At 37.2% G+C, this 18,626-nt stretch overlaps 1 long non-coding RNA gene across 2 annotated transcripts in view; it reads right to left on the bottom strand.

Annotated features, from left to right (window-relative positions):
• Nucleotides 1–18,626, bottom strand: part of LOC116155321 (uncharacterized) — a 98,018-nt gene that overhangs the window by 31,011 nt on the left and 48,381 nt on the right. Inside the window, exons 2-4 of one of the 2 annotated variants that reach the window (XR_010383358.1) lie at nucleotides 18,399–18,560; nucleotides 5,726–5,982; nucleotides 5,005–5,108 (exon numbers count right to left, since the gene is read on the bottom strand). This is a non-coding gene — a long non-coding RNA (uncharacterized LOC116155321). The remainder of the gene's footprint in view (nucleotides 1–5,004; nucleotides 5,109–5,725; nucleotides 5,983–18,398; nucleotides 18,561–18,626) is intronic. The other variant, XR_010383357.1, reaches the window with a different exon arrangement.

The raw sequence follows: 18,626 nt of genomic DNA, 5'->3' as shown, positions 1-18,626 counted from the left end.
TCTTCTCTGGGGAAGAAGGATATAGGAAAGAGAGTGAACTGGATATCTGATAATTAAAGGAGTGAACTGCAGTAGCTGTCAGTCCATCCGTCATGTATTTCCAGTTCTCCTGGTCACATGGTGTGATTATATTTTCTCACTTCATTAATTTAGGTCTGACCTTGTGTGTGATGTGCATTGGTTCATGAAATGAGAGTGATTTCACATTACTCTTCCTTTGAAGCAACCAGCACAGTTTCCAATGGTTGTTGATCCTTCAAAAAGGATTATGTGAAGCCACAGCTAGTCCACAATGGACATGTAACAGGGAGCAGAAAGAAACCATTTTTCAAAAATAATTTAAGCCTGAGAGAAGACTGGTGGGCTGTTTATTACTGCAGGATTTGCTAGATTATCCTGATTGATACAGGGCTACACTATGTAGAACTCTGTAATCAATATTAATTTCTTTTATCTTAAGAGCAATGGAAAACTATTCAAGAATTTCTGATAGGGTAATTACTATTATCACTGCCATATTGTTAGCCAGCTCATCCTCAATGAAGTCAAGTTTTTGCATCACCTCTATACCTGATGCTCTGGACAGTTTGTGTATAAGCTCACTGAATAAGCCCCAGGCAACAGAAAAGACATCCACAAAACTTATTTGATATATTTCCCCCTGATGATTGAACTCTTTCTCTGCAGTGTGCACTCTCAGAAGACTATTCATATTGGATGTGAGTACCCTCACATAGTGCCTATTATGCGAGGTTCATTTTTATACTTATCCCCTAGCCCTCCAATTTTCTATTGTTGTCTTTTTCAAATGCCTAACCTTATAGTCATACCATAAATCACTATCTGTGGACTACCAGCATTACATTTACATTGGCATTGGGGTGACCACTGTGTTTAAGCACAGTCAACCCCAGATTTCCACCTCTGAGGGACCTCTCATCAAACCAAGTACTAGACTGGTCATGGCTCTGTCAGGAAAGGGTGAACCACTCTCCAGGCAGAAAGCAATAAAGTGAAGGAAATGATCAGAAAGTTATAGAAAGAGCTGGAGTAACAAATGAGAGAAGAATATTGTTGGCCAAAGGCCGGGAAGCTGTGACTGCCCTAGAAAGGAAACCACGAGGGGACACTTTAGAAAAATTACTACCAGTGATGCTCCTCGGAAACATGCTACTGCTGCCGAACAGGAATAGGGCTCTGTCCTCCTGCTGAATTTCCTGACACTTCCACTGACACAGCTGGAGCCTGTTCTGTGCCTTTGTACACAATTTCCCCGCTGACACTGCAGCTGCCATTTTAATTGCCCCAAGAATTTGAATAAAATCGCTCCTCCTTCCTTTTCTATCACCTTTTAATCTCTTTTCAGTGCATCTCATTAGAAGAATTCAACAAAAATCCCTATGGTTACTGGAATCTGGTTTGCAGTTTGTAGGTATTTAGCCCTGGTGGTGCAAAAGCATATAGAGGGAGAATGGGGAACTGCAAGCCAGCGGGCACTACTGGGCACGAAGGTACTGTGATCCCATTTCAGCTTAATGGAGATCGCCACTCTCAGTGTTCCTCCTGCTTCAGTGACTGTTTCTCCTTAGTTCTCTTTGTTGGTTTCTTCTCATCGTCCTGACCTCCAAATACTGTAGTGCCCGAGGCTCAGACCGGAGAGCTATATTCTTGTATATTTGCAAGGGTATCCTTTCCAGTCTCATGATGTGATGTGTAGACATTTTCAGTTCCAAACCCTCTGCCAAACTCCAAACTTCTACATCTAATCAGCTCCATGAACATTTCTCATGATGGACTGATTAGTACTTAAAACTTAGCATATACCGAAACAGATCTCTTGATTCTTCCTCTCTCCCCCACTACCTCCAGAACCAAGCAGCAATAATAACTTAATGACTGGTGGTGTCATCTCCCAGTTGTTGAGGCCATGTATCGGGTCGTTATTTCCAGTCCCTCTATTTCCCTAACACTGTATGTGTCATACAGCGGCACACCCTGTCTGCTCCATCTTCAGGGCAGATTAAGTGTCTGCCCCTCTAACTTCTCTACCATGACTGCTCTAGTCAAAAGCATCTTTTTTTCCTGGACTATTTCAGCAGATGCATAACTGGCTTTCTTCCTTCACCTTTAATATGTCCTACAGAGTCTTTGCCACACAGCAGCCGGAATAACTTTCCAAAAATTTGAAGAAGTTAAGCAACTCTTCTGACTAAATTCCTTTAAAGGATTCCTGTCTCACTCAAAATAAGTTCTTAAGATTGTAATGTTGCCTAGAAAGCCCTGCATCTTCTGTCCCTCTGCCAGCATTCTCTGGTTTAATGTCTTACCAGTAACTCTCTGACTCTTGATACTCCAGCACACTACTTTCTTGTTGGTCTTCAGCATAATAAGCATTTTCAGTGCTTTTTCATGTGTCATTCCCTTCCCTGGGAATGCTCTTCCCCCCAGGTGTCCATAAGTTTTGTTCCATCAATTTCTCTAGGTATCTGCTCAAAAGCACCTTATTAAAGAAGCTTTTCCTGACAATTGCATCAAAAAAGCTTTTCTACATTTGTTCTGTTTCCTCCCCTGAGCTACTTTTTTTCACAGCACTCCTCTCCTTTGTCTGTATAATTCTTTATTTAACCCTGTATATTTATTGCTTGTCTCCTGCCACTAAAACATTTAGCTTCATGAGAGCAGGCACTCTGTTTTATTCACTGACATTTCCCAGTGACTAGTGTCTGACCCTGAGTAGGTGCTCACCACAAACTTGCTGAATGAATGGTTGGATGAATGCAGTATGAAAAAATGGGTTGGAGAGATTCCAGAGTGGTTACAACTTAGGATGGGAAGTTACTGATGCATGACAAGCTTGGACTGGGGTGGTGGTTGCAATGATAGGGGAGGGAGGGCAGCTCCTGCTTTCAACGGACAGCATTTGGTGATCAATTAAATGTAGCTGGCGAGGAAGAGTTCAGTGTTAAGGATGCCACCTAGATTTCTTGTTTGTGCAACTAGATTAGTGATGATCTATTCTCTGAAAGAAGGAACAGGAGAGAAACTGATTCTAAGGGAAAAAATATCACAAATTCAGTTTTGAATGTTTAACTATGTGCGTCCAGACCCAACCTTTATCTGAGGAACAATTACCTGAATAATTCAGGTCTCTAGATTAATCTCAAAACACTTACAGTGAAGAAACTATTTATGCTGCTGATCTCTAGGGTTCTTGATGAAAATACGCATAATTACTAGAGATACCGTTCCTGTGAGTTGGGGGCGGGGTAAGGAAGATGATACTTCTTGTCACCCAAGGTGCCTTCCTCTAAGTCTTCTGCAAGAAAGTATCTAAAACAGGGGGAGGGTATAGCTCAGTGGTAGCGTGCGTGCTTAGCATGCATGAAGTCCTGGGTTCTAGTCCAGTACAGTACCACCATTAAATAAACAAACCTAATTATCTCTCCACAAAACAAAAAAGAACTTGAAAAATGAGGAAGTGTCTAAAACGAGTCACTTACACTGCAGTGTGAAATTGAATTCATGAAGCATTATTATGAAGTCAACCTCATTTCTGACTATAATACAAATCTCCACCCCTGTCCCCACTCAAAGAGACTTCAAGCAAGAAAAAGCAGGTAGGCAAGATCACTGCAGGAATAGTAGCCTGTTATGCATATTATACTGATCAACTGATAATCTAGACTTTTTTTTTAACATAGGATAAATTCTGGGTTCATCTTGATAATGTCAGAGAGTTGAATAGCTGAAGCATTTTTAGCCTCATTTCCTTTTGCCAAATAAATGGATCCTTAGCCCCAAGAATTTCAAGCTAGAATAAGCAGGTAGGTAAAATCATTATAGGAATAAAGACCTATCTATCCATGAGATTGTATCAATCTGCAGGGTAATTTGAACCCACTCTTTAAAACACAGGATAAACCTTAGGTTTATTTTCATCATCTCAGCTATATAAATGGCTGGTTGCCTGGGAGATATATTATGGCTCCTTCTGTAGGCATGTCAAGAAAAGAAATTTCTTAGCAATACAAATCTGAGAAGGATGAGGACTGAGACAGTAAACCTTTTATGATAAATCTACCTTTGCAATGTCTTTCTGAAATGAGGAGTTGCATCCCCAAAGAGGTGTTTATGCTGGATATGAAAACTACCACTCTGATTAAAATAGCAGAGAAGAGAAAACTGAATTTTTAAAAATTAATTATATCCCCCCCAAAAGTGTTCACATGACAGAAAAGCAGAGTTCTTTTTCTCCACTTTAAGTCAAAGTATTTATGTAGCAACTATCCGTTCGACAAGTCTGAGAATGCTGCTATGAGAAATCCTGAACATGAATATACTGTTTGCTGCAATTGAGAGCCTCTTAGTTTATTACATGGTAGAAAATGTGTTCAATAATTCAGGCATCCTGCTAGGAAATTCTCACATATGGTCCTCCTGGGCATGTGTTCTGGGTTGAAGTGTACATCCCAAAAAGATGTGTTAAAGTTCTTACTCCCACTGTCTCAGAACGTGAGCCTATTTGGAAACGGGGTTGTTGCAGATGTAGTTAATATGACGTCATACGGGTATATGGTGGCCCTATCACCCAAGTGACTGGTGCTCTTAAAGGAGGAGAGGCACAAAGAGAAGACACAGGGAGAAGATGGCCATAGATGATGGGGCAATAATGGAGCGATGTATCTATGTGCCAAGGAATGTCGAGGATTTCTACCAACATCAAAACCTAGGAGAAAAGCATGGAAAAGCTTCCACCCTAGACCCTTCAGAAAGAATACAGCACTGCTGATACCCTGGTCTTGACTTCTAGCCTCCAGAACTGTGAGATAGTAAGTTTCTGTTGTTTTAAGCTTTCCCAGTTAGTGGTTCTTTGTTACAGCCGCCTTAGGAAACTAATCAGAGTGGCTGATTGTGCACAGGGCGAGTAAGATATAAAGCAGTTTAGAGATGAGACATTAGGTGAGAGGTGTCATGAGAAAAGTTACAGGACAACTGGTCACTCACTATTGTCAAGTTAGATGAGTTCTGCCCCCGAGGCCAATCACTGCAGAACAGGTGCATTTCACTCGGTGGGCTGCTGAATGCAAACCAGCTTCAGTCATCAGTCACTCTCAGATGTACAGTAATGGAAGCAAGAGACATGTTATTTACTCAAAAAATGCTCTTTAAATTGAAAAATGTATCTCCATTTCCTCTGCTACCCTCTTCAAATTCTAGCCATCTTACTCATCCTGAACTTTGGACTTTGTCTCCTCAACTCAGTGAGACCGCCATGCTTTGCTTGGTACAACCTGCTTATGCCTTCGTCAAGAAATTGTCTTCAGGTAGAAAGCGCAGGCAATCTGGGTTCTCTGTTGGTTTTGTTCTTGCAGGGATCACAGTTCTGCTCTACCTGATGTCCAGATGCCTGAAACCTGTCATTTTGTATATTTTATTCAGTGTTCTAGTTATTTTATGGTGCAAGGTCAAATCCCCATTAGTTATTCCTTTGTTTCCAGAAGTAGAATTCTATGAGCTACTTATTTATATAAGATGTATCTAACCTTCTTTTAAACTTTCTTAAAATACAAACTTTATATTCCTTTGCAATCTCCAAATTATCAGAGTTTTTATGCTCAATGGCTTTTTTTCATCTTTATCCTTTTTTGTTTCATTTTTAATGTCAGGCTCAGATTAAAAACAACAGATTCCTTATAAATGTTTGGGGGTTACTGCTGGTTCTTACCTGTTCATCCAGTGAGTCTTCTGAGTGTAATGGCTGCAATTCCCTGATGGTATCAAAGTGAAATCTGGAAGTAGGGCCATTTCTGACACTCACACTGTAATTAAGGAGGGCACTATTCTGTGACGAGATCACGACCAGCAGTTCTAGTTCTTCCAAGGCAGCTTTTCTCCATCTCTTTAGGGAGCATTGCTCATGGTTTGGCCTGAGGATACATACTCTGCTGCCAACTCAAAATTTCAGAAGAGGTGGGAGCGATCCTGTAAAATAGTAATTCAGTTATTCCTCTTGATTTCTACCCAATCACCAATCCTACTCGGCAAACCTCTGAGTTCAGAAACTCATTTTCTATCGCCAGAATGAATGGCTCCCAAGTCCAGTGAAAAGTTCTCATTTGTTAAAAGGCCCTGATTCCTCCACTATCTCCTTTGTGTCTTCTAGGAATCTTTTGTCTGCTTAAGTCCCCTCACTCATTCTGAATTCTACTGTAGATTGACTATTATTTTTTTCTTACTTTTCATTTTATAAGAATTTAACAAGGATAGACATAAATAGATATTCTCAGTCTACTCTCTTTTGTTTATGCCTAAGTGGTTTTTTTGAGCCCTTTTTGCATCTTAAAAATTCCTTGTCTCCCCTTGAATACAATGTATATAAAAAATGTCTTATTAGAGAATAAATCTAAAGATACAATGTATATGACAGTATTTAGAATTATAAACAACTGATTAATTATTTGGGCACAATGCTCCAGTTGGCCCATTTTTTTAAAGGAAGGGAAAAATAAACAGATTAAAAAGAAACATGATCCTCTCAGGAGCTTTGTAGAGTTCAGTAAGAAACTGTCATGTATATTCTGTTTCATTGGTATTTATCAAATTTGTTAGGCTTTGGATGGGTGAATTTGGGTGGTGGTCTGTACAACTGCACAGAGCTCACAAATAGTACAGCCTGGTCTTTAATCAATGCCATTCAACACAATAACTCTGGATATTCACTTGTGAGTGACTGACTGCTATAATGAAAATTCTGGAAAGGCTCCACTCCCTTCTGCTTCTTGATGGTCTCCTGAACCTAACTGTGTCATTTTTGGCAACATTCTTCTATGGATCTGGCATAGATAACTCTCCCTATAAAAATGAGAAGGGGGGAGTCCCCTTTGTCTATAAGTTAAGGTAGCTTAGCCTCTAAGGAAAAGAGCTCACTATTTAAATGAGCAGAATGAGTAAGAAGAGTACCTTGTACTCAGTTCCCTTTTGCTTGAGTGGGTAACAGGTAGGGAAAAGTTTCCAGCCTTCACTTGAATTTTTTTCTACTTAACTGTCATGATTTCTAGTTATCAAAAAGCACTAAGTAGATTTTATATGCTCTGTAATTTTATGAGCCATCATGTAACACCAAAAATCATCATTATAAGAGAAACAAGTTGTCTTTGATTCTTTATCCACAACCCAACACCAGAATTCAGTTTCATGTAGAATGTTTTAAAACTCAGTGAGCCTTTGGACCAGAATTCCTGTTGGAAGTGATGATTTCTGATAACTTGTGAACTCATTATTTTCAAGCTTGCATGCTTTTGCTGATTTTAAATTAATTGCCAGAAATACTGTTGTAAGCTATATCTACACCATCCTTGAGATTCTTGCCCATCTTTACATGTTAAAATTGTCTACTCCCATGCATATGGCTTTTGGAAATTTTCAAGCTTAGACAGTTACAGAGAGGATAATTATTAATAAGCAAACATCCTCCCAAGTTTCACGTTCTTCCCCCAACAGTATTTATTTTTACCTTTCCACATCTGAAGAATTTCAAATTAAAATAGTATGTTTCTTAAAATAAAATGTATTGCTAGGGAAACAAATGATTTATAGTCTTTATGTCTCAAAAAAATGAATTATAAGGTACTACCCAAAAAGAATGAGCTCAATTGGCAGTACTCTCCTCTGCCAATATTAGCAATGTTTATCCAAAAATCTCCCCATGCTATGTTGAAGTATACATTCCCTTGTTACTAAGCATATGAATCTGTATAAACACACACATAAAAATTAAACGTTTCATGAAACACACTTACCTTTATGTGTTGCATCCTATTTTTGTCTATAACATTTAAAAAAAATGATGTGATTTGTGATTCATTGCATTACCTATGACCAGCATCTCGGGAACCTTTATAATAACAAACTGCCACTGTGTCAGCAATGGCTAGAAAATCCTCACCCCTTATTTTGGCCACTAGATTGTGAATATGGGGCTTGGTCTGTTCCAGTAAGATCTTCCCAGAAAGGGGTTTTGAACTTTTATATTTTAAAATCTGAAATAGTACGTATTTATAGAATTGCATTAAATGAAGAATTTAATGAGTTGTCATGATAATACCTGTGCCAAGGATGATAATACCATAATTATACCACCAAGGGTAAGAAGTGGTAACACTGAGATGATTTCTTAGAAGCCATTCCTGCACGGTCAGTACCTCCTCCATTCTCTCCAAAGTGCTGTCCTGCTTTTATCCTTTTCTTGCTTTATTTTTATTTGTTGCTACTTAAGTATTTAAGTACTGTAATTAGATTTTACCTTTTAAAATACTGATATATATTCTTTCCTGTTTTCTTTTGCTCATTATTTTTATAAGATCCGTCTTGGATCTGGCACGTAGCTACAGCGCATTCATTACTCTTGCTGTGTCATGTTCTATGACCACAGTTTACTTTTCTATTAATAATTACATGACATTTATACTGTTTCTAGTTTGGGGCTGTTACAATTAATAGCATTATGGATGTTATTCTACATGACTCCTGGTGTATACGTGTCACAGGCCTGAAGTGTATACACCTAGCAGTGAAATTGCTTGCTCTTATAAAGTTTATGTTCAATACTAGCAGAAAACTACCATATTCCAAAGCAGTAGTTTCAACTTACATGCTCACCTGGAATGCATGAAAGTTCCAGCTGGCCTACATTCTCACCAGCACTTAGTATTAGCAGAGTTTTTATTTTTAGTTGAATTGTTCACTGTGTGTATTAATCTCATTTTGGATTTCTTTCTTTTCCCTGATAACTTATGTGTCTGAGCATCTTTTCTTATATTTTAAAGCCATTTGGAAATCCTGCTTTATCAAATTTCTGTTCAAGTCCTTTGACCTTATAAAATTGGGTTTGTCTTTTTGTAATTTATTTGAAAGCACACTGTATATTCTTTGGAAATAAACTGTTTTTCGTTATATATGTTTCAATAATACCTTGTCCCATCTGTGGACTGACTTTTTACTACTGATAGAGTAATTGGTTTAAAAGCAAGTAAGTTTCTCTTTCCCTTTATGTTCAATATTTTTTGTATCCTTTCCATGACAGTATACCTCTTTTTGATCACAACCCTCTCCATCCTTTTTAGAGGTAACCACTGGCTGTTGTGGAAATTATATCCCTGCTTTTTTTTTTTTTTAAAGTGTATATTTAAAATCTACACCTACATAATACATAAATCTATTTTTGTACCCCTACATAATTTTTAAAACTTGTACATTATATAAAATGTCATATCTTCTTTTTAATGTATTGCTTCTTTTGATCAAAATTTTATACATATTGTTCCTATATTTCCATTGATCAAGAGTATTCCATTACAGGTACATAATTTTTTTTTTCATAATCTTATTTTTAGATAAATAGGTCTGTTTATGCGATCTCTATAATTTGTTCTGTTGGCTTGTTGTTCTATTTTTGCATCAATATCACACTGTTTTACTTATTTTAGCTTAAAATAATGTGTTCTTACCTGGTAACACGTTCTCTCACTTCAGTACTGTCCTGACTATTTGTGGGCCTTTGCATTTTCACATAAACTTTAGCATCAGTTTGGCAATTTCCATACAAAGCGTGGCCATATTATGATTCAAATTGCTTTGATTCTATTAATTAATTTGGGGAAATTGGCATCTTTAATTTATTTAGTCTTTTATTTATTTTTTTAATTTTTATTTTTTTATTATTATTTTATTTTTTATTTATTTAACGGTGGAGAGAGGGTGGCAGTAATTAGTTTTTTTTTGTTTTTTTTTTTAATTTTTAGAGGAGGTACTGGGGATTGAACCCAGGACCTCATGCATGCTAAGCAGGCGCTCTACCACTTAAGCTATGACTGCCCCCCTATTTAGTCTTTTAATTCATGAATATTGTACATTACTTCATTTAGTCTCATCTTATAAAATTGGTTTTAGTAATGTTTTGTTTTTGTGATGCTGCCTTGCTTTAATTAGCTTTTTCTCCCTAGGAATTTGAAATTATCTGTGATATTTTAATTGTATCATAGATTAATTTAATTTACCTAATTATTTACATCTAGTATATGGAAACAAAATGGATATATGCATATTGACCTTATATTCAGTAAGTTTGCTAAATTTATTGGTTCCAATGTTTTCTCTAGATTTTTTGGCTTTGTTTGGTTTTATTTTTCTATGTTCATGTTCATGTTCATGTCATCTATACCGATGGATGTTTTAGGTCTTTCTTTCCAACCTTATGCCTTGTATTTTGTTTTCTTTCTTGTATCACTGCTGTAGCTAAAATTAATGCTGAAATGTGGACAGCAAACACCCTGTCTGTTACTGATCTCTGGAGGAGGGTAGTATTTTACCATTAAATGTGTTGTCTGCCACAGTTGTTTGTAAATATCTTTATCAGGTTCACATTGGGAAGTTCACTTTTATTCCTAGATATAAGTCATATTGATGGAAAGTAGTTCACATATTTAAAAAAATCCATTCTTACATGCTTTATCTTTTGACTATATAGCATTAAGTCCATTAATGCCATAAGACTATATAGTATTAACTAAGTTAAGTTAATGAATGGACCATTAAGTCCATGCCATGTAATTTCTTACTTATGCTTACATCTGACATATTAGTTTGTGATATTTATTTATCCTCCCTGTTCTTTGTTTTCTTTTTATTTCTAGTTTAATTTGGATTCATAGCATGCTTCTAGTGGTTACTACAGTAATCCTAGCCTGCTACCCTAAGCCTTCTGTGGCCCTGGGAAGTGGTCTGCAGCAGTTTCTGTGGCGCTCCTTTCATGTGAGCGCAAGGCCTGCTACAGCCCCTGGTTTCCAACACCGAGCTTGCCTCTGGCTGACTATCTCACGTGGATTCCTTACCTTCCTGTCGCCCAGCGGCCCTGATCCCGAACGCAGAGGGCCGGTGTGTGTATAGCTTGAGCCTCGCTCACACTTGGTGTCTCTTTTGCCTTTTGATGCAAGTAAATATTTATGATGATTTTGTCCTCATCTATGTCTTTTACAATTTTTGTATTTTATTAATCATTTATCTATCTTTGTTTTTGGAGAAGAGGGTGTCTTACAGCATACAATCCTTACCTAACCGGCATTTCTAACTTGGTTTCTACTGTCTGGACTTGGAGCAGTAATCCAGACTAGAGATGACAATGGCTTAGACTAAAGTGATGGCAGTGGCCAGAACTGTCTCAATTTGGCATCAAATTTTATAAAATTTTGTGACTGAATGTGAGTGGTGAGGTACCTAGGAGTTGTAAAATTATCTGTTTTCTTTTTGAGCAACTAGATAGATTCAGCTTCATTACTGAAGTGGAAGAAACTGGAAGAGAAACTTTGCTTTTAGGGGGCTAAAATTCAGACCTGACTTTTGAGTATGTTGAGATAAAATGTTTGTGGGACACAGAAGTGGACCTATCCAGGTTGTTGGATACGAGAGGCTCAGTAGAAAAACCTGGACTAGAGAAAAAGTTGGGAGTTGTCAGCATATAAATGGTACTAAAAACCATATTCTCCAGTTGGTGTTTTTGCTCTAGCCCATTAGATTGAGTTTTTGGAGTGAGTCATGTGTGGACTAATTCTGACCCTGCTAACTAAGCTCCCAACCTTCTGCACACAGGTCTTACAATCACCTCCTCCATTTCACACGATTCCAGAGCTTTCTCTTACTCAGCCAATTCTTAACATTTAAATGGAAAGGACATAAGAATGTCCCATAACTAAATCCAGTGAACACTGGTTGACTTATCATGAAGAAATGGTATGTATGGGTGAGAGAAGAGCAGGCTATCCAGATAAATATTAGGCTAGAATTTTTGTCTGATTTGCTATGTCTTCTAACACACTTGAGTTATCATTTCACATGCATATTTTTCTTTTAAATAGAAAGCCAATTTAAGGCTTTTTCAGAAATCAGATTCATCATAAATATAAAGCTATATTCTCAAGGATGTGATCAATGATTTAATTTGTGAAAATGAATAAAACTAAAACTTCGTTTATTGATTCTGGAAAGAATCAATAAATCCTTAAAATAAGATACATTATTCTGTATCTCCTTATATTCAGATCATCATTAGTGAAAACTGCTAAAATTCATCTAATAAAATTGTTCGTCAGTTTTCATAGCAATATTTTTAAAATAGAGTATGTTCATAACTCTAGAAAAAGAGAAATTTCAGAATGTGTGAAATGTCTGGTTTTGAATTCCATCACTACTGCAGTTGTATTATCTAGGTATAAGGCAAAATGATAGAGAATTCTGTATTTACCTATAAGTATATTTGACACTTTTAGTAGCCTTCCCTCAAAAGGAAAAAGAGAGCATGAAGAATCAGAAAATGAAGGTTTATACCAGAATAGAAACACTAGTATGTAAGGGGGGAAATACATCTGGTTCCATCTAGTTGAATAAAATTTTTTATTTGAACTATTAAAATATTCCATAACAGTGTAGTGCTTCAAATGCCAGAGCTCTGTTTTCTATAAGGTATGATAATTATTCCAAAATAAATCTTAAATAGTAAAGTGAAAAATCAGGAGAATTGCTGTCATTTTAAAATAATATAATGAAAAAAACGGGAGCATCTTAATAGGACACTTAACTTGCGAAGTCTTATCAGGTTGATTTCCTGGCCTGATTTTCTGTCTCTGATGTGAAGAGCTGCTCCTTGGTTCACTGGTGCTGCTCCTGATTTAGTCTTCTGCTGACTCTTTGCTACCAAAAGTGAAGTGGTTGAGAGAGTTTAATAAGTGCCTTTATAATGAACAATCAGTCTCCGGATGCTGTGCTTTAAAAATCCAATAAGCTGACTTTGGCTGCACTATTTTAACTCTGTTAATTAAAGCAAGCGCCGTTGGAGGGAAATGAGAGGTGGATGATGGAGGTAACTGGCTTTCTGTCCTTTTTCCCTCTCCTGTTCCTACCATGACCTATGTGAAGGGGAGATGGGCCAGAGTTGTAACAGGGATGGAGGGTGCCTAATAAATGTTTAACTCCTGGGTGAATGATCAGATAGGAATGTAATTATTGTCAGCCAGCTAATGGAACATTAATTACAAAGTATATTCAATGAGGTGAGGATCATTCTCATGTGGAAGGTTTCTACCTGCCGTTGGGGCCCAGCTAATTAGCATCATGTCACAGAAGACCAAACCTTTGTGTCATTTAATGAAATACATCTCATGACAGCAGCATGTCTAAAGGAACAATAATGTAGGGGTGGCAACCAAATTGGTGATGTGGCCAGAAGTTAAGAATAAAGGTATGTAAGAAAGCTTTAAAGCTCTAAGTGAAAGAGGAAAAGTGCAAGCTAAAACTGTTTTTTTTGTATTTTCAATATACTTTATAGAAAATATGCCTATAAATACTAGGCAGTTTTTGCATTTGATTGGGAGAACAATTCCTCTTCCTTTACATTTATTTCCAAGACATTCTGTTTTACTGTATTTGATTTTAGAAAGTCAACAAAAGTGCTGCTTTCTAGATATTTTTTACGTTTATAATATTGAAAGGATGATACATTTCAGTAAAGTTTTAAATATATTTTACATGCCTCCTAGGGAAGTTCACTGTTCTACGGACTAAATTTTAATTTTGTTCAGAAATCATGCAGTTAGCTTATTGCAGAAATAGAACAAGATCCTCTGTCTTGTGTTGATTTACACCCTTGATATTTTGTAAAATATGCATGTCATATAGGTGTACTAAATTAACAGCAATTTTAACAACTCTTAATTTTTAAGGAAAATTTGCTTTTAGTAATTTATCTCTATTCAAGATACTATGCATTTTTAATAGTGGTTAGAAGTAATGATAAAAATAAATGCTAAAATTTAGCTGTACTAATATGTCAGATAGTTGTTACGTTCAATACGTACCAAATGCTGTCTCAGTGCTTTATAATCGTTGCCTCATTCAGCATTTCCAATGTCCCCATTATACAGATTAGGGAACTGAGGCAAGCATATCCAAGGTCACAGAGATGGTACACGTCCTAGCCTAGATTCAAATCAGGCCTGTCTTTAACATACTTTGAGCCATGGCTTTTAAGAAAAAATAAAAATGAAAAATTTTTAAAGGCAAACATTTTTGTAACTACTGTCTAACCAGTTACTGCTGTTCTTTGTATTCTAAAAATTGGTCATGATGTGAAATGATGAAATACCTTTTTAGAAGAAGGTAGAAAGTAGGAACATGAGTATGAGAGGAAAAATATTCCCGAGTCAGATATCAAAATCTTTGCTCTGGACTGTCAGGCTGGAATATATATATTTTTTGAAATATGGAAGAAAAAAGAAAACTATGAAAGATGCAACCTAACTGTTGCTCTGCATGTAACCCAGGGATGTAAGTTCGTACATCCATACCGGAGATGTATAGGACAGTTAGTCTGGGGTGTGGGGTGACAGTGGCATCTTAGACTGATGTAGACAGGGATGAAGGGCAGGATGGGATTCATCCTTGTATCATCAAGGCAGATGGTGGGGATGAGGCTGGAAGTGCCAGGGAGGAGAACTAAAGTTCACTTCTTGTGGCTGAAGCTCCAGAGCTGTGTGTGTTCCTGGACGGGCTCACCCTCTCTCCTCTCTGGTACTCCTTCAAGAACCCACATCCCAACTTGTCTTTAACTGAACCAGGGTGTACAATCTATTACTGCTTACCTACTTTTCAATTCTCCTTCCACAGCATTCTTATTTTTAAACCAGCTGAGATGCCTGCTCCCTCATCACCATCACATCCTTGCCCTTCTCATCTTTCATCATTCTTACTGGAAAATTCTAACCCTAAGAAAATCCCTACTTACAGGCATCTGATTGTTGCATCAATGAAACAGCTGATGATTGAAAACCCCACAAATGTACTGGTAAGTTTCATTTTAATTTCATGACGCCAACCAGGAATTATTCTTTAGTGTAGCGACATAATCCTGTTATATTTCCCTGCTCCATTCATTCCTCTATTATCCTAGATAACTATTTGATACTTTCTCCCCTCTCCTCAAACCTACAAAAAACTTCCTACATGCCCCTCCTTCTAAACTTATGATTTGCTTTTATACTTTTATACTTCTTTAAAAATTTTTAAAAAGCCATTTTTTTCTGCCCCCACTAGCAAATCTATGTACCTCCCTGCACCCATAACCAACCTTACCTTTCCCTCATTACCAGAAATGGACTCTCTGCATTCCTAAGGCAGCCTCTTTACTTGAACATTTTTTTCTTTCCTTTTTCAACTATTCAAGGCCATAGATCCAACAATAAATCTGTCCCTTATGTGGTCAATTTTCTTTCAACTGGAAAAACAGGAGCATAGCTTCTACACACTGTGTGATTTCTACTACCAATATATATATATATTTTATAAATCCAGAAACAAAAATAATCTAAAGAACCTTGCCTATACGTTGCATTCCAGCTCTACTTCACTGTGCTCGTTCAGAACAAAACAACATAGAGTTGAACATAATTATGGTCTAAGTCCTATCCCCTGTCTCTGGAACCTACTTCAGTCTGACTTTTGCTATTACTATTCTACTCAAACAGCTCGTCAGTATAACCAGCAAATCCTCAGTTACTCAGTTACTGAATCTGATGATCGATGCCCAGATCTATCCTCAGTATTTAGCACAGTTGACCACTCCCTCTTTCCCCTTGACAAACCTTCACAGAGGTTCAGGGCTGCCCCAAGCCCCTGCCTTCCTTCCACCTCACTAACCATGCTTTTGGTCTCCACTGCCAGGTCCTCATCATGATTCTGTGCTCTCAAAGTTGAATTGTGCCATCTCTTACAGTGCTGTAGCTTTAAATGTCATCTGCTTGCTTTCATTTCTGAAATCAGTGTTTTCACTTTGAACACCTAAATTAAACTCTAGATTTGAATAATTGAATTCCCAGTTGATGGCTTCATCTAATTGCCGTCTCATACTTAGCATGTTCAAAACCACATTTCTGACCCCCCACCCATCTCAGTAAATGGCGCTGCTAACTGTCTTGTTATTCCAGCCAAAATCCTTGAAGTAGCATTTGAAATCTCTAAATACACTACATTTTACATTAAAAGCAAGTGCCACGGGTCTACCTTCAATATCCCACAATGAGAATATCTCCCGTACCTTCTCCACCACTAATATTTTTGTCTCCGCCACCATCTCTCAACTGAATTAGTGCAATAGCTCCAACTGGCTTTTCTGATTCTGCTGTTCTCTTCTCTAGTCAATTGAGCAGCCAGCATCATGTTTGTAAAATTTAAGTCAGCTCATTTCATCTGTCTGCTCAAAACTCTCTTGCTTTCTTATCTCCTTCAGTTGGTAAAGTTCTTACACAGCATACTGAGCCCAACAGGACCTGGCCCTATGCTCCCTCTTGACTTGTTCCACACTCCTTGATCAGTCCATGCCAGTCACAATGAAATCCCTGATAGCCTTCAAACGGGAAAGTAGGTTCATACCTCAGGGCCTTTGCACCTACTATTCTCTTGGCCTGAAATGCTTTTTCCCCATATAATTTCAGGGCTTTATCTCTCTCCTTTAGTGAAGCATTTCTTGAATATCATATTTAAAATTGCAATCCCCCTGCCATGTCACTTTCCATCCCTTTTCTTATTGAATTTATTGCACTTCATCAGTTAACTATCTGGCAAATCTTGTATTTTAATTTTTAAAAATTGCTAGTCTCCCTTCTATTAGAATTTATAATTCATGTATCACCTATCATTCTCTTTTTTTTTAATTGTTATATTCCCAGTACCTAACAATGCCTGATATATAACAGGAGTTGAGTAAAATATTTATTTAATATTAACACAACACACAAAATACGGTATCAGTCAGTTCAAAATTCCTGTCTGGAACTGTCAGTGACAGTAGAGATACTGAGAAGCGGGAGTAGAAAAAGACAGTCAGAAGAGAAATGGTCTCTCTCTTGCTAATGTTACGTAGAAAGTGACCTGAGTGTCACAGTTTGGTGGAGCTGTGCTTTAACAGCATAGAAATGACCAAAGAAAAAAGTTCTAACAAACTAGTTCTGGACAAGCAGCAGTGTTTCCCCAAAAGTATTTCACCTGAAAATGTAACAGGAGCTTTTTACCAGGCATTAGCTATGAGAGGGATTCTACAGTACACAAGCGTGACAAAACCTGTATCACAGACATTTAAATTGGCTTCCCCATGGCCAGACTTTTAAAATTCCTAAAACTCAAATTTTTATTACAAACCTTAAAAAGGAATAACTTACATATTGATTTCCAAATTTGTTTGAATATATAATCCTTTTTTCACAAAGCTTTATGTATGGAATTTCATTGAATAGACTCTGACACAGCTGATACAGTTTCATTAGCAAGCATTCTATCTCAGTGTTTTCTGAAAGTAAGTGAGGTATAAAATGACCAGTCAGTGATGTCACACATCATTCTCCTGCCTATCTGACTCATTTGGTTATTGAATACTATGTATTAAACACCTACTACTGGCATTATTCTAGGCACTGAGAATACAGGGGGAACAAAGTCCTTGTTCTTACTGAAAATATATTTCACTTCCCACTATTAAAACCAAGGATTCACGGCAATACAATAGCAGATGCAAAGGCCCAGTAATACAAGCTGTTTCTCAAATATTTGAGTCTGGGTGTTTTACTATTTTGCTATGAGTAATTTTACTATTTAAATTACATAATTTTACTATTACATAGTAAGAAAACCTGTAATAACCTTTCAAACTTCTAATAGTGTAATATCAGTATGATAACACATTTTTGGTGAACTTCTAAAAAAATATATTTTTTCCCATCCCATACACAGAAATGGACTAGGTGGTAAGAAATTTGAATTCTAATCCTAAATTCTGAATTTATGAAGCCCTGTGACTGTTCGCAAATCACTAAATATCTCTAAACCTCAGGTTCTTTAGCTTCAGATCAGTTGCAGAAATGTATATGGAACCCTGATTCTATAAAATGGTGACCCCTATGCCTGCTCTGTGTTCCTTCATTTCTACAGCAAGCATCCTAAGTGTGGAAGATCACACACACTTGTATGATCACCATCACTATTCTCTAGAACTGGTAGGTAAATATCTATAATCATGTGGTAGTTACTGCAGTTATGTATGTATCTCTATACACACATATATATGCTATGGAAAAAAAAGTATATCATATATAATATATACTGTGGAAATGCACGAGTGAAAAAAAAAAAGGTAGCATTCCATAGGGAGATATGGCAGGCCATTTTCTAAAATATTTACTTTCTTCTTACCAGGTTCTTCCCTACCAGCCTCTCCCTGAAAGGAGGATAATATTTCCTTCTCCATTGATGCTACATTTGACCACATGACTTACTTTGTACAGAGAAATATGAGTGGAACTCACGTGTGCCACTTCTTAGCAGAAGCCTTGGGCGCCATCCTCTGGTTCCACCATCCCTATTTTAACTCTTTGACGAGACCGGCACTGCCCAGACAAGAGAGGTATGCGTGCCTTCAGGGATGCTCTTAGATGCTGAAGCTGAGCCACGCCTCATCTGCAACTGACCTATGATGGACCACAAACATGAATACAAAATGTGTAAACGTTTTGTTATAAGCCTCTAAGATTTAG

Source organism: Camelus dromedarius, chromosome 12 (assembly GCF_036321535.1).
Source record: "Camelus dromedarius isolate mCamDro1 chromosome 12, mCamDro1.pat, whole genome shotgun sequence".
NCBI lineage: Eukaryota > Metazoa > Chordata > Mammalia > Artiodactyla > Camelidae > Camelus > Camelus dromedarius.
Note: the sequence above shows the minus strand (reverse complement) of the source record. Positions and strands in the feature narration are given on the sequence as shown.